This window comes from Aegilops tauschii, chromosome 3 (genome assembly GCF_002575655.3).
Source record: "Aegilops tauschii subsp. strangulata cultivar AL8/78 chromosome 3, Aet v6.0, whole genome shotgun sequence".
Classification (NCBI taxonomy): domain Eukaryota; kingdom Viridiplantae; phylum Streptophyta; class Magnoliopsida; order Poales; family Poaceae; genus Aegilops; species Aegilops tauschii.
Window position 1 is genome coordinate 589,378,438 of NC_053037.3, and position 9,443 is coordinate 589,387,880.

Sequence of the window (9,443 nt, forward strand, 5' to 3'; positions counted from 1 at the left end):
TCAGCCTGGCTCGCGAGAAACTGCCGATCCGAGGGTTTCCAGCGAGCCAGGCTCTGGGCTGCTTTGAGGAGCGTGCGATGCAGGCCCAACAGGAAAACCAGGCAACCAAACAGGACCGCCCCTTCCCGCGCGGGCCTGGTTGGGCTCGATGCGGGCAACCAAACACGCCCTTAGTGTTTGCGGCGCTCACGTGGGTCGCCTAGCGGGCCGGCCCAACAGCCTCCTCTAAAAACGATCGTGGTAGAAAAATATTTGTAGGTTGTGGGATTCGAACCAACGAACAAGTGTACGCGGCCGAAAGAAACAGCGCAGCAAACCACTGCAATAGGAACACGTTGCTATCTACAATAAAAAACCAAGCTATTTAATACTCCTCCTATTACAGCATTAACATCAATACCCCTAAAAAACAGCATGAACATAATTTCTGTACCATATAAATCATTTCAAAAAATAAAACATAAAAATGAAAAAGAAAATCATAGATTTATAACAAAAGTTCAATTTTAAAAAATGTTCATAGAATTCGAAAAAAGTTCATCAAATTTTGAAAAGAATACGAATTTGAAAACTAGTTCAACGATTCTGAAAAATAGTTCACAAATTTAAAAAGTTCATCAATTTTGAAGAACAATTCATCGAATTTGAAAAAAGTTCATCAAATTCGAAAAAAGTTCATCGAATTTGAAAAGAAGTTCATCCAATTCGAAAAAAGTTCATCAATTTTTTAAAATAGTTCATCATATTTGAAAAAGTTAATAGAATTTGAAAAAAAGTTCATGGAATTTTAAAAAAAGTTCATCGAATTTCACAAAAAGTTCATTTAATTTCAAAAAAGTTCATCGAATTTGAAAAAAAATCATCAATTTTTTAAAAAAATTCACAAACTTAAAGTAATAGTTCACGAATTTTAAAAAATGGCGCAATAAAGAAAACAAAAAAGATCAAGGAAAATTATAATAATAAACCTAGTTGAAGGACGAAATAAAAAGGAGAAGTGAACTAAGTCAACATGTGCGGGTGTATAGCCTGGTGGTTAGCCCTGAGCGCTCCCTGCGAAAGGGTTTGGAGTTCGAATCCCTGTCGCAGCACTGATTTTTTTGACCTTTCGAAAAACAAGAAGACCAGGAAGGAATAACATAGACCAGTTTGGACTGCTGCAGGCGTTTGCAAATTGCACTGTACACGGTCGCGCCCCCACTAGTTAACACAAACAGTTGGCGGGCTGCCGGGCTCGCTGCCAGCTCCAGTATCCCTCGTTCTCCCTTTTTTCTTCTTCTTAACTGTGCACAAATTGGCCCGGCCAACTGCTGTAGCCGCTTAAGCGAGACATCCTACGGTCTCGCTGAAGGTGATATATAGTTGCCGCGGCCCAAGACCCCTACACCAGCCTATATGGTCTGGAAGTGGAGCATCCCATTTATGTTTTTCTATTTATGAAGAAAATATATGTTTATAAATCAGTTAAAATGAGTAAAAGTATTTAAAGAATAAATATATTATGAAAACTAACATAAATATAGGAAAAACGTTACTATTTATTTGAAAAAATGTACTCTGTGTGTTGTAAAAAAGTTCAGTCTATGTTTGTAAAATGTTCACTGCTTACTAGAAAATGTTTAAAATATACTGAGGAATATATTTGAATAAAAAATAGCTTACATTTAAAAGGATGTTCACCGTATATTTGAATAAAAGCTAGCTTATATTTTAAAGATGTTCATGGATAAAAACTGGTACGTAATCGAAAGGAAAATAATTATCCTTGATACCGAAAAACAAAAAAAAAGAAACCGAGATAAAAAATCAATACAAAAACTTGATTTATTTTTATTTTAGGGGAGCCAAAACTTTGTTGATTCATTTGGACATTTGGAGAGATATACATGCTAGGTCATGGGGTGAAATGAGCCACAAGTGGCGACCCTAATCAAATTATACATGCTGGGTCATGGGGTGACATAAATCAACACAAAAAGCTGATGATCCTCACACAACGCTAACTGGGCCGGCTCGGGAGAAAGCGCCTGCCCTGCAGGCGTTGCGCCAACTATTTTGACGCCTGCCTTCTAAAAAAAACCATTTGACGCCTGTGGGTTCATGTCAAACATGAATAAAAAACTAGATGCCTATGTAGGAGTTAAATGGGAACTGCCGGCTTTCCTCTTCCTTCTGCTCATACAGCGAACCCGGCAACAGCGTCCGTCCCCAACCACTGCGTTTCGTTCGCCCCTCCAAGCTTTCTTCCTCCTCAAGACCTCAACCACGGCCTTATTGGTTTCCGACTGGTTTAAACCTGCCTGAAAATGCATGTTCAATCGAATTATTAGACTTTCAGATGCACTATTAAATTGTGATCCAAATTCTAATACCGTATTGGACTAGACGTAGTATATACGGTGTGGGCCTTTGCGTTGGTACCGACGCGTATGAGTACAACTCGTTTACTTGTCCTCCATGGACTCTCATGTATTGCCCTCTTATATACCCCATGTAGTCGCACCTCAGACGGTCTGTCGTCTCGTGCTTGTAATACTCCTCCTCATAGTGATTGCGCCTTTGTGTGTCCATGGTTTTCTCCCGCAAGAGTTTCCAAGTTAAATCTCCATGTCTCTTTGTCTTATTTATTTCTCGTTATTATCTAACAAGTGGTATACAGAGTCAAGTTTTACATACGAGTTTGAGACAGGAGATTAGGGTTCCGACGTGTGCGCAGCCGCACGCGTCTCAGGCGATCCGTCAATTCGAAGCCGGATCAATTTTCAGCGTGCCGCCTCAGGAAGCCGAGACCGACAGAATCTCTGTCCGTACGCACGCGTATAAATCGCTCTAAGTTGCAGCCGTCTTGTCCGATCCGCTAGTTGTTGCTGCTGCGTACAAGCTGAAGTCCCCAAGCACGCACATCGATCCGAGTTCCGCTGCTGCCGCGCGCAACCTGAGGCTGCTTCCGATCGTGACGTGAAGACCGGATCAACACAGAGCAGTCAAAGTACTAGTACTACTCCACGTGACCTGCTAGTACTAGTTGAGTATTACTACTCACGAGGCCAAGCTGATTCAGAAGTCCAGATTTTCTTTTTTCTACAGTTTTTCAATTGCTACGGCCACCAGCGACTACCAGGTGCTATCTCTCTAGTTCTTTGCCCCGCAACATTAATTCTATCAAGAATTTTTCTATCGGCTTGTACTACTTTGTGTACACAGTTTTATCGACTCATGGCATCCATGAAGTACGATCTTCCGCTGCTGGACCGTGACACAAGGTTTACCCTGTGGCAAATCAAGATGCGGGCGTTGTTGGCACAGTCTGACTATGATGAAGCACTGGATAGTTTTGGGAAGAACAGAATTCAGGACTGGACTGATGAGGAGAAAAGAATTGATTGTAAGGCTTTGTCACAAATTCAACTCCATTTGCATAATAATATTTTGCAAGAAGTTTTGAGCGAGAAAACTGCCGCCGCTCTATGGTTAAAGCTGGAAGGGATTTGCATGACTAAAGATCTCACCAGCAAGATGCATCTGAAGCAAAAATTATTCCTGCACAGGTTACCCGAGGGAGGTAATGTTTTGAATCATATTTCAGAATTTAAAGAGATCATATCTGATCTAGCTGCAATGGAGGTTAAGTATGAAGAGGAAGATACTGCTTTAATGTTACTTTGTTCCCTGCCAAGTTCTTATACCAATTTTAGAGACACCATATTATACAGTCGTGATACTCTCACACTTAATGAAGTTTATGAAGCTTTGAACTCAAAGGAGAAGATGAAATTAATGGTGCCTCATAATGGTTCAAGTTCATCCCAAGCCGAGGGATTATCTGTTCGTGGCAGGACAAAGGAGAAGAACTCCAATAATGGAAACAGAGGCAAAAGTAGAGAAAAGGTAACAAACAAAGTGAAAATTCTGCTAACGTTGCTCGTGACGATAGTTCCGATGATGCTCTTGTCGTTATTGCTGGATGTGCTGAGACCAATGATGAGTGGGTACTTGACACTGCATGCATTTTTCATATGTGTCCACATAGAGATAGGTTTAATACTTTTGATTCCACTACTTCTGCTGGTTCCGTTTTGGGTTTTGATAATTCACCTTGCAAGATTGAAGGCATAGGTTCTATTCGAATCAAGATGTTTGATGACATAATCAGAACTTTGACAGATGTTCGGTATATTCTGAAAATGAAGAGAAATCTTATTTCTATGAGTGCCCTTGATGCAAAGGGATACAAGTATTCAGGTGGAGATAGTGTTTTTAAAGTCACCAAAGGTTCCCTTATTGTGATGAAAGGTGATTTGAGTTCGACCAATGGTCTTTATTACCTTCGAGGTTCTACCGTTTCAGGTAACGCTACTCCAGTTATTTCAAAGAATTCTGATTGTGATGCTGCTAACCTTTGGCATATGCGTCTTGGACATATGAGTGAACTTGGTTTAGCAGAGTTAAATAAGAGAGGTCTTCTTGATGGATATGAAACTGGTAAATTGAAATTTTGTGAGCATTGTATCTTCAGCAAACACAAGAGGGCGAAGTTCAACACTTCGGTTCATACAACTGAAGGTATTCTTGATTATGTTCATTCTGATTTATGGGGACCATCTCGCAGAAAGTCACTAGGTGGTGCTAGTTACATGCTGACTATAATTGATGATTATTCGAGAAAAGTTTGGCCTTATTTCTTGAATCATAAATATGAAGCATTCTCAGCTTTTAAGGAGTGGAAGATTATGATTGAGAGACATACTGAAAAGAAGGTAAAGATACTTCGCACTGATAATGGTATGGAATTATGTTCTAAGCAATTTAAGAATTATTGCAAGTCTGAAGGCATTGTCAGACACTACACCGTTCCTTATACCCCTCAACAAAACGGTGTTGCTGAGCGCATGAACAGGACCATTATTTCCAGAGCCCGTTGCATGTTGTCCAATGCAGGTTTGCATAGGCGTTTTTGGGCTGAGGCCGCTTCCACTGCTTGTTATTTTATTAACCGTTCACCATCTATTGCTCTTAATAAGAAAACTCCAATTGAGGTATAGTATGGTTCACCTGCTGATTATTCACAGTTGAGAGTTTTTAGTTGCACTGCTTATGCTCATGTTGATAATGGAAAGTTGGAGCCTAGGGCTGTTAAGTGCATCTTTCTTGGTTATAAGTCTGGTGTTAAAGGTTTTAAATTGTGGGATCCTGAAACCCAGAAGGTTGTTATTAGCAGAAATGTTATCTTTAATGAATCTGCTATGTTACATGATGTTTCATCTACTAATGTTCCCATTGAGAGTGAACAACAGTCTATTGTTCAGGAGCCTACTGTTCAGGTGGAGCATGTTATTGATTCAGGTGATACATCTGGTAATGAAATTGTTGATGCACATGATGAACCTGTCGTTAATGATGATAATGTCACTCCCACTCCAAATCAGCCTATTGTTCCACCCAGTTGGAATCTTGCACGTGACAGAGTTAGGCGGGGTACTACTAAACCTGACAGGTTAACTGAAGAGTGCAATATTGTTTCTTTTGCTTTATCTGTTGCAGAAGAAATTGAAGGTAATGTTGAGCCTTCTTCATATTCTGAGGCTATTATTTCTAGTGATAGTAATAAGTGGATGACCGCTATGCATGATGAGATGGAATCACTTGAAAAGAATGGCACTTGGGATTTAGTAAAATTACCTAGAGAGAAAAAACCTATTCGTTGCAAGTGGGTTTTCAAGAGGAAAGAAGGTATTTCTCCTAATGATGGGACAAGATATAAAGCAAGGTTAGTTGCTAAAGGTTACAGTCAGATTTCAAGTATTGACTATAACGAAGTCTTTTCTCTTGTTGTGAAGCATAGCTCTATTCGCACTTTACTCAGTATTGTTGCCATGCATGATCTTGAGCTTGAACAATTGGATGTTAAAACTGCATTTTTACATGGAGAATTAGAAGAGGATATTTATATGGAACAACCTGAAGGTCTTGTTATTCCTGGAAAAGAAAAGTTTGTCTGTAAGTTAAAGAAATCTCTTTATGGATTGAAGCAATCCCCTAGACAGTGGTACAAGAGATTTGACACCTTTATGCTCTCTCAAGGTTTCAAAAGGTCTAATTATGATAGTTGTGTTTATTTGAAAACTGTTAATGGTTCAACTATTTATTTGCTCCTTTATGTTGATGATATGCTAATTGCTGCAAAGAGTATGTCAGAGATTAATGAACTAATGAAGCAATTGAGTAATGAATTTGAGATGAAGGATTTGGGTGCAGCAAAGAAAATACTTGGCATGGAAATATCTAGAGATAAACCATCTGGAAAAGTATATCTAAGTCAGAAGGGATATATTGATAAAGTTCTTCGTCGCTTTAATATGCATAATGCCAAGCCAGTAAGTACTCCGTTAGCTGCACACTTCAAGTTATCATCAGCTTTATGTCCTAAGTCAGATGCAGATATTGAGTACATGTCTAGAGTTCCCTATTCGAGTGCAGTTGGTTCACTTATGTATGCCATGGTTTGTTCTCGTCCGGATTTATCATATGCATTGAGTGTTGTCAGTAGATACATGGCTAATCCTGGAAAAGAGCATTGGAAAGCAGTTCAGTGGATTTTCAGATACCTGTGAGGTACTTCTAATGCTTATTTACAGTTTGGGAAAACTGGAGATGGACTTGTTGGTTTTGTTAATTCTGATTTTGCTAGTGATTTGGATAAGAGAAGATCACTCACAGGTTATGTTTTCACCATTGGTGGTTGTGCTGTGAGTTGGAGAGCAACTTTGCAGTCTATTGTGGCTTGTTCCACTACTGATGCCGAGTATATGGCTATTTCTGAGGCATGCAAAGAAGCTATCTGGTTGAGAGGTTTGTACACTGAGCTTTGTGGAGATTCATCTTGCCCTAACATATTTTCTGACAGTCAAAGTGCCATATACCTTACAAAGAATCCAATGTATCATGAGAGGACAAAGCACATTGATGTTAGATTTCATTATATTCGAGATGTTGTTGCTGAAGGCAATTTGAAGGTATGCAAGATAAGTACTCATGATAATCCTGCGGATATGATGACAAAGCCAGTTCCGACCAATAAGTTTGAGCTTTGCTCAGGCTTAGTTGGTATTTCTCACTAGTCCTATGGACTTTGACGCACAAGCTGTTTATGCTGATTTGGATGGAGTTATTCACTTTCTTCGACTACTGGAGGGAATTTGGCTCAAGGTGGAGATTGTTAAATTGTGATCCAAATTCTAGTACCGTATTGGACTAGACGTAGTACATACGGTGTGGGCCTTTGCATTGGTACCAACGCGTACGAGTACAACTCGTTTACTTGTCCTCCAAGGACTCTCATGTATTGCCCTCCACTAGTAGAAAACTGGGCTTTGGTCACAGGGCAATATTCACATTAGTCCCGGTTCAGTCACGAATCGGGACTAATGTGAGCATTGGTCCCGGTTCGTGCGGCCAGGGGCCTGCCGGGCCTCGTGGGGGCATTGGTCCCGGTTCTTCCGGCCCTTTGGTCCCGGTTTTTTTGTCCCGGTTGGTGGGACAAACCGGGACCAATGGGCCTCGCTCCTGGCCCACCACCATTGGTCCCGGTTGGTGGCTTGAACCGGGACCAGAGGCTCACCCTTTAGTCCCGGTTCATACCACAAACCGGGACTAAAGGGTTGGTCCTAGTAGCGGTCAAGTTTAGTCCCACCTCACCAACCGAAGGGTGCTCACACCGGTTTATAAGCCCGTCCCTCTCTGCCTTGTTGAGCTCCTCTCAAAGTGAAAATAGATGCCCTTATACAGGGAATTTGACCTAAATTCACAGTAAATTTCTTTGAATTTCATAGAAATTTATTATGAATTTAGGTTGAATTTTCTCTATAGGTGCATCTATGTTCATTTTTTATAGTAAATAAAATAAATAAACCTTAATAAAATAAATAAAAATAAATAAACCTTAATAAAATAAAATAAAATAAACTATAGTAACTAAAATAAATAAACCTTAATAAATTAAATAAAAATAGCAGCAGTAAAATAAATAAAAATAAAATAATTAAAGTAAAATACATAAGTAATTAGAAACAAAATGGAATAAAATAAATAAGTTTTTTGTTGTAAGTAGAAACAAAACAAAATAAATAAAGCAAAAGAGAAAACAAAAAACAGAGAAAAAATTATGCCACCTACTGGGCCACCACGGCCTGAATACGACTTGAAACCCATCCATGGGCTAGGATTCAGGCCCGCAGAAGGCCCAGTAGGCCCCACAGGCAAAGAGAACGGTTAGGCCCGAAAGCCTGCAGTTGAGAGGAGCTCGAGAGTGTGGGCGCAACAGCGCTTATAAACCACTCTCGAGCTCTCTCAACTAGCGAGGTGGGACTAAACTTTTGACGCGGGGCAGCACAAGGCCTTTGGTCCCGGTTGGTGCCACCAACCGGGACTAAAGGGGGGCATTGGTCCCGGTTAGTGGCACCAACCGGGACCAAAGGCCTTTAGTCCCGGTTGGTGCCACGAACCGGGACCAATGAGTTGCCTATATATACCCCATCGCCACAGCAGAGCACTCCACAGTGCTCTGTTTTTTCTGGTCGGCGAGGGGAGGGCATTTGGGTGCTCTAGCTCACCTCCTATGCACATGAGGTGTTCGATGAAATGTCTGAGCCACACTAGTTAATCTTTCTCCTCTCGAAACTCGACCTTCGAGCTCCATTTTCCTCGAGATTTGTCTAGGTTTAGCGGTCCGTCCCGTCCCCGTCTTCACCGCCGTCGATCGCCCGCGCCGATCTCGTCGCCAGCACCACCGTGGTGAGCCTCTTGTTCTTACCTTCTTTCTGAAAGAAAAAAAATTCTTACTTTAGATAGATACTTGTCTAATTTTATTACTTTTATTATTCCTTCTTATTACATAGTGCGATGGTTTTGGTATCCGCCCCCGTCGGCCCTCGTCCTGTCTATGATTCGGATGTGGTATATATATTATCTTTTTATAACTATTTGGTTCATTTATTGTTTATGACAAATATGCCGACCAACGTGACATAGATTTTATTTATCTAGGAGGTGGTTGAACCGGAAATTCTAACCGACCCTATTGTCGAGAGGTTAAATTTAGTTGAAGAAGAAAACAATTACTTGAAGGAAAAAATAAAAAAAATTGAGGAGGAGAAGATGATATTGGAGTTGCATGTTGCGGATGTCGTCAATGATCACAAGATCAAAATGGATGCAATGCGCTTGAAGATTAGAAAGATTAGAAAATATGCCATTCATACCGAGGCTTGGTATCATTATGTCGTTGGATCAATTGTTACCTTGGTTGCGATTATGATCGCATTTGTTTTCGCATTGAAATGTTTTATATAGTTTCAATGTATGGTTTAATTAATTAGATGCTCTGGAGAGCTATATATATGTTGTTAGATGAGAACTATGTATGTACTTTGGTTTTAATGTGATGA